This window comes from Notamacropus eugenii, chromosome 5, assembly GCF_028372415.1.
Source record: "Notamacropus eugenii isolate mMacEug1 chromosome 5, mMacEug1.pri_v2, whole genome shotgun sequence".
Lineage (NCBI taxonomy): Eukaryota > Metazoa > Chordata > Mammalia > Diprotodontia > Macropodidae > Notamacropus > Notamacropus eugenii.
Genome location: NC_092876.1, coordinates 112,817,008 through 112,822,838, shown reverse-complemented (window position 1 = coordinate 112,822,838; position 5,831 = coordinate 112,817,008). Strand labels below are relative to the sequence as shown.

Sequence of the window (5,831 nt, the reverse complement as noted above, 5' to 3'; positions counted from 1 at the left end):
AGTTTCTAGTGTTTTGACCTAACCCTCCAAAAGCTCATTGGAAAATGCTAAGTGGTGGGCATACTTCTGGAAATTTAGGGTAGATGAGTGCGACCAGATTGCTCTAAGTTAGTCAGAGTTGAGAACTGTGGACCTTTTATTAAAAGGGAAATTGTGAGTCATCATACTTCCTGGCAGAGTCTTTTTGTGTGCAAGACAATGAATGAAAAGAGTTTTGTGTCAAATAGACCACAGTCCTTGAAGCCCTAAATCCTCTCTCCCTATTTGGAGAGGGACTTCAGTCTATAGTAGTATGACTATTATTGGGTCATATAGTGGGGATATAAGTTTATGAGGAAAAATGAGGCTCATTGGATGGAAGTGCTGTTTGCCACCATTGGAAGTGAGTCGTTTTTTGATTGTCTACAAATATGAATCTTTGTACGAATATTTTCTGTGTTTTTTGTAGGTTAAATAAAATGTGTTTTGTATTTAATTCCCTTTTTAGCCTGAGCACTTACAGGAGAGCTAAAGACCTGTGAGGGAAACAAAGTGAGTCAAAAACTGAAGTTCCCTGGTCTTCCTTAGGTGAAGGCAAAAACATAAGTCAAAAGAATTTTGGATGGGTCCTCTTTTCCAAATTTCCCCATGAGTCCTTGATTCAAGAACCCTGTCATATGTAGCACCAGAAATCTTAACTAGAGGAAATAAGTGGAAATAATAAAGAAGGAAATTTTGGCTAAATAAAAATTACTTTCTAAAAATCACTGTCTAAAACTAAAAGGGACCATCCCAATAAAGACTGAAATCCCTTTCACTGAAAATATTCAAGGACAGGATGGATAAATTCAACTAGAAAACTCTCAGGAAGCTTTTGTTTTCTTAGTTCTAGATTCTATTGGAGAATGGAGAATAGGAAAATGGAAAGGGACTTAACTCAAAAATAAAGACATAGAATTGTTTTGATGGTGTTGAAATTATAAAAGACTGTAGATAGTGAATTTGGGGAAGGGAAATTTACAAGGATATAAAAAGGAAAATGATTCAACCTGAAGCTGAGAAGGAATTGAATTGAAGAAGGTAGAGGGCTGATAATAGATTCAAAGAAAAGTAGCTGAGGAGAAAGAGAAGGGAAATGATTCAAAGAAGAATGAAAAATAAGACTAGAATGAGATTCTTAAAGATTACAATATTCCAAAGAAACAGCATAGATTAAAAGTTGTCATTTTTAACACAAAGAAGAAACAGAAGCAATATTTATTTTTCACCAAAAATGGACTATCAATCACCTGAATGGAAAGAGAAAATAAATGAAAATTTCAAAAACAGGTCTCAAGCCTGGGGATAATAGGGACAGAAGAGGATCAAAAAGGGGTTAGGACCTTTGCTTAGGATGGAAAGGATGATAATTACTAATGACTAAGAAAGGGCAAATATTTTAACTCATTTTACTACTTTTTTTGTCTTCTTCCCAGGAAGATAATCTTTGGGCTAATAATGACAAAACAAATGACAAATGATTAATATGATGTTGACAGATAAGAAGAGCATCCAGCTATCCTTGGTAAAATTTTGACTTATGCAACAATAGCTTTTTCAGATAATGAGGAAGTGGAGGTTTTTTCAAGAACTAGATAAAACTGGATTAAATCAACATACAGTTTAGTACATGGGGATTTTAATGTAAAAGTAGGCATAGAAAAAATATGTTGATAACTATGGTTTCAGAGTAGAAAATGGGAAAGAGCAAGGGCTTCATAACTATGAATCATGAATATGGTTTTCTTAATATATAATTTATTTATTTTTTCAGTTCTTAGCATTCACTTCCACAGGAATTTGAATTCAAAATTTTCTCCCCATCTTTCCCCACCTCCCACCCCAGGACAGCATCTTCCCCATCCACCCTTTCCTCCAGTCTGCCCTCCATTCTATTACCCACTTTTCTTCCATCCCCCTTCCCCTCTATTTTCCTGTAGGGAAAAATATATTTCTACATTCCATTGCCTATATAGCTTAATTTCCAATTGCCTGCCAAAACAATTTTTAACATTCATTCTTGAAGCATTGAGTTCCATATTCTCTCCCTACCTCCCCACCCACCTTCATTGAGAAAACAAGTAATTCAATATAGGTCATGTATGTGTAACAACGTAAAGTACTTACATAATACTTATGTTGTAAAAGACTAACCACATTTCCGTCTGTCCTATCCTGCCTTTCATTTATTCCATTCTCTCCCTTGACCTGTCCTTCCACAATAGTGTTTGCTTCTGATTATCCTTTTCCCCAATTTGCTGTCCCTTCTGTTATCTTCCCTCCCCTATCCCCTTCCTCCTTGTCTTCCTTCAAGGTAAATAGATTTCCATATCCAATTGAGTGTCTGTTATTCCCTCCTCAAGCTAAATCCCATGAGGCTCAATTTCCTTTCATCTCCCCCCTCTTCCCCTCCACTGTAGAAGCTCTTTCTTTCCTTTAGTATGTGAGATGATTTGCTGCATTCTATTCTTTCTCTTACTCCTAGTACATTCCATTCAACCATAATTTTTTTTTTAGGTATTTATTTTTTTAGGTATTCTCCTTTCAAATTCAGCTCACCCTGTGCCCTCTGTCTATGTGTATATCTGTAGATATATACATATACATGTATATATATATACATACAGATATACATACATACATATACATACTTACACATATATAATATGCACATACATACATAACATATATATATACATACATATATATGTATGTATATATATATGTAAATTCCCTCTTACTACCCTAATACTGAAAAGGTATCATAAATTGTGAGTAACATTTTTCCATGTAGGAATGTAAACAGTTCAAGTTTAATAAGTTCCTTAAGACTTCTCTTTCCTGTTTACTTTTTCGTGTTTCTCTTGATTCTTGTATTTGAAAGTCAAGTTTTCTATTCAGTTCTTGTCTTTTCAACAACAATGCTTGCAAGTCCTCTATTTCATTGAAGTTCCATTTTTTCCCCCTGAAGTGTGATACTCAGTTTTCCTGGGTGGGTGATTCTTGGTTTTTATCCTATCTCCTTTGACTTCTGGAATATCATATTCCAAGCCCTTCAGTCCCTTAGTGTAGAAGCTGCTAAATCCTGTGTTATCTGCATTGTATTCAAGTATAACAATACATGAATTGTTTCTTTCTGGTTGCTTGTAATGTTTTCACCTTGACCTGCGAATTCTGGAATTTGGCTACAATATTCCTAGGAATTTTCCTTTTGGGATCTCTTTCAGGAGGTGATTGGTGAATTCTTTCCATTTCTATTTTACCTTCTGGTTCTAGAATATCAAGGCAATTTTCTTTGATAATTTCTTGGAAGATGGTATCTAGGCTCTTTTTTTTTATCATGGTTTTCAAGTAGACCAATAATTTTTAAATTATCTCTCTTGGATCTATTTTCCAGGTCAGTTGTTTTTCCAATGAGGTATTTCACATTTCCTTCTATTTTTTTTCATTCTTTTGGATTTATTTTATAATTTCTTGATTTCTCATAAAGTCATTAGCTTCCATATGCTCCATGCTAATTTTTAAAGAACTATTTTCTTCAGTGATCTTTTGAACCTCCTTTTCCATTTGGCTAATTCTGCTTTTAAAGCATTCTTCTCTTCACTGGCTTTTTGGACCTCTTTTGCCATTTGAATTAGTCTATTTTTGAAGGCGTTATTTTCTTCAGCATTTTTTGGGGGTCTCCTTTAGCAAGTTGCTGACTCACTTTTCATAATTTTCTTACATCATTCTCATTTCTCTTCCCAATTTTTCCTCCAACTCTCTTACTTGATTTTCAAAATCCTTTTTGAGCTCTTCCATGGCCTGATACCATTACATATTATATATAAATAAATAAATACATATAAAATATAAAATCAAATAAAATTTTACAAAATGAAAATTTATTAGGGCAAAATAAAAAATTAAAATGTGCAAAAAAGACAGCCATAGAAGGTAGAAACAAAATTTCATAACTAATTAGATTGTTCTAGCCAAGAGTAACCCACCCCAGATGGGATTTGAACCCACCATCCCTGGCTTAGGAAGCCAATGCCTTATCCATTAGGCCACTGGGGCTTCAATTGGATTGGTGAAGTGAATGTGACTAAAAAGTTAAGGATGACACTCAGATTTTTTGAACCTTGGTAACTGAAAGAATAAGGGTGTTTTTGATGGCAATAGAGCAGTTTAGAAGAATGCTGTGTTTGGGGGGAAAGATAGTAAGTTTTATTTGGGTATATTGGTATGTCTAGAGGATATCCAGTTTAAGATATTCAAGTGGCAGCTGTCTAATGAGAAAAGCCCAGAGCAAATGTGATAATATTTGTAAAAAGCTTTTGACATGATGCCTGGCACATAGTAGGGACTATATTCCTTAGACCTCATTTGAAAGATTAGGGTTGATATATAGGTCTGGGAGTCATTGATAGAGATCATGACTAATTTCATGATATATGATAACATCTTGAAATTAACGTATGCAGAGAGAAGAGGCCCAGGCAAGGCCTCCAGGTACATTTAGAGGTTTGGACCACAATTTGGCTGGTGATTCAATAAAGAAGACTGAGAAGAGCAGTCAGAGAGATAGAAGTAGAACCAAGAGAAAACAGGATAAAATTCAGAGAGGAAAGAGTAGGTCAAAGAGAAAGTTAATAGTGTCAATGCAGCTAAGAGGAGAAGAAAAATGAGGGCTCTGTAAAGAACATTAGATATGATAATTGAGGAAGTTTGACAAACTATAAGGTTCTATATGAATGTGAACTATTATTTTCAGAGCTCTACTATTTCTAACTTTTTAATGAGCAAAATTGCACATAATTTTCTTTTGCTTCTCAAAAAGATTTTGCAAACAAGTTCATATTCTAAACCAATGTTGCCCTCAGCTACCATATTTCAGTAGGAAAATCAAATATTTGCTTTGATAAAGACATTCTCTAGGCTCTTTTGCTCTCTTTGTTATCCTAATTGATTTACACCAGTTAAATGTCTTTAAGAAATTGTTACAACTTGTGTCAGCATGTCTTCCTCCAACCATTTCCTGCTTTTCATCATAAAGATAATTTCTTTAGATAAATTAGGACATAAGTGTTTTGAGTGCATACCATATCTTTTCTCTATTTTTATCTTCTGGTTTTCTATTAACTGATCTTTGCTATAACAAGTCAGTGGACTGAATATACACAGGCATCTGATTCAGAGATATCAGTAACTGGTTAAAATATCATGAGTTTCACCTTTGTGATATTAACTGGGTGCTTGCAATATACAGTGGCTCTCTATTAATATCTAAAAACCAATGCTAGTGATGTATAAATGTAAGTCAACAAGCATTTGGTTTCTCTTGCTTCTTACTGTTGAACTATATTTTTCAACCTCTTTTTTTTTTTCTGTATAACTGGATATGTCTAAATGTAGCAGATGCAGTTTGGATCTTCAAAGTTTACTAAGATTGGATATGGTGGAAGGAATAAAGAACCAAATCAACAAATGGCTGTTATATATTACAAGATGAGTGATTTCTAGGATAGATCATTTAATTTCTTCAGGAACTCTGTCTGCCTCAGTTTCCTTATCTGCAAGAACAGGATAGTAATAGTACTTTTACTTCCTTCAAGTGTTGTGAGGGTCTACCAAGATGATATTTGTAAAGTACTTATTACAGTGCCTGGGGCATAATAAATATATATTTTTTTTAATGTTTATTTCCTTTTCTTCCTGTTGCTTCCCAGTCAATAAAAGGAAAGCATTGGACGAGATGATCTCTAAGGTCACTTTGAGTTCTAAATACTTCGATCTGGTGGTAAGAACCCAGGCTATCTAACCTCACACCC

The 5,831-nt window shown here is 34.3% G+C and overlaps 1 non-coding gene across 1 annotated transcript; it reads right to left on the bottom strand.

The window, feature by feature from the left end:
* Nucleotides 1–4,004: 4,004 nt before the first annotated feature.
* On the bottom strand, nucleotides 4,005–4,077 carry TRNAR-CCU (transfer RNA arginine (anticodon CCU)). The gene has a single exon. It is a non-coding gene; the product is annotated as a tRNA-Arg (tRNA).
* Between the last annotated feature and the right edge of the window lie 1,754 nt (nucleotides 4,078–5,831).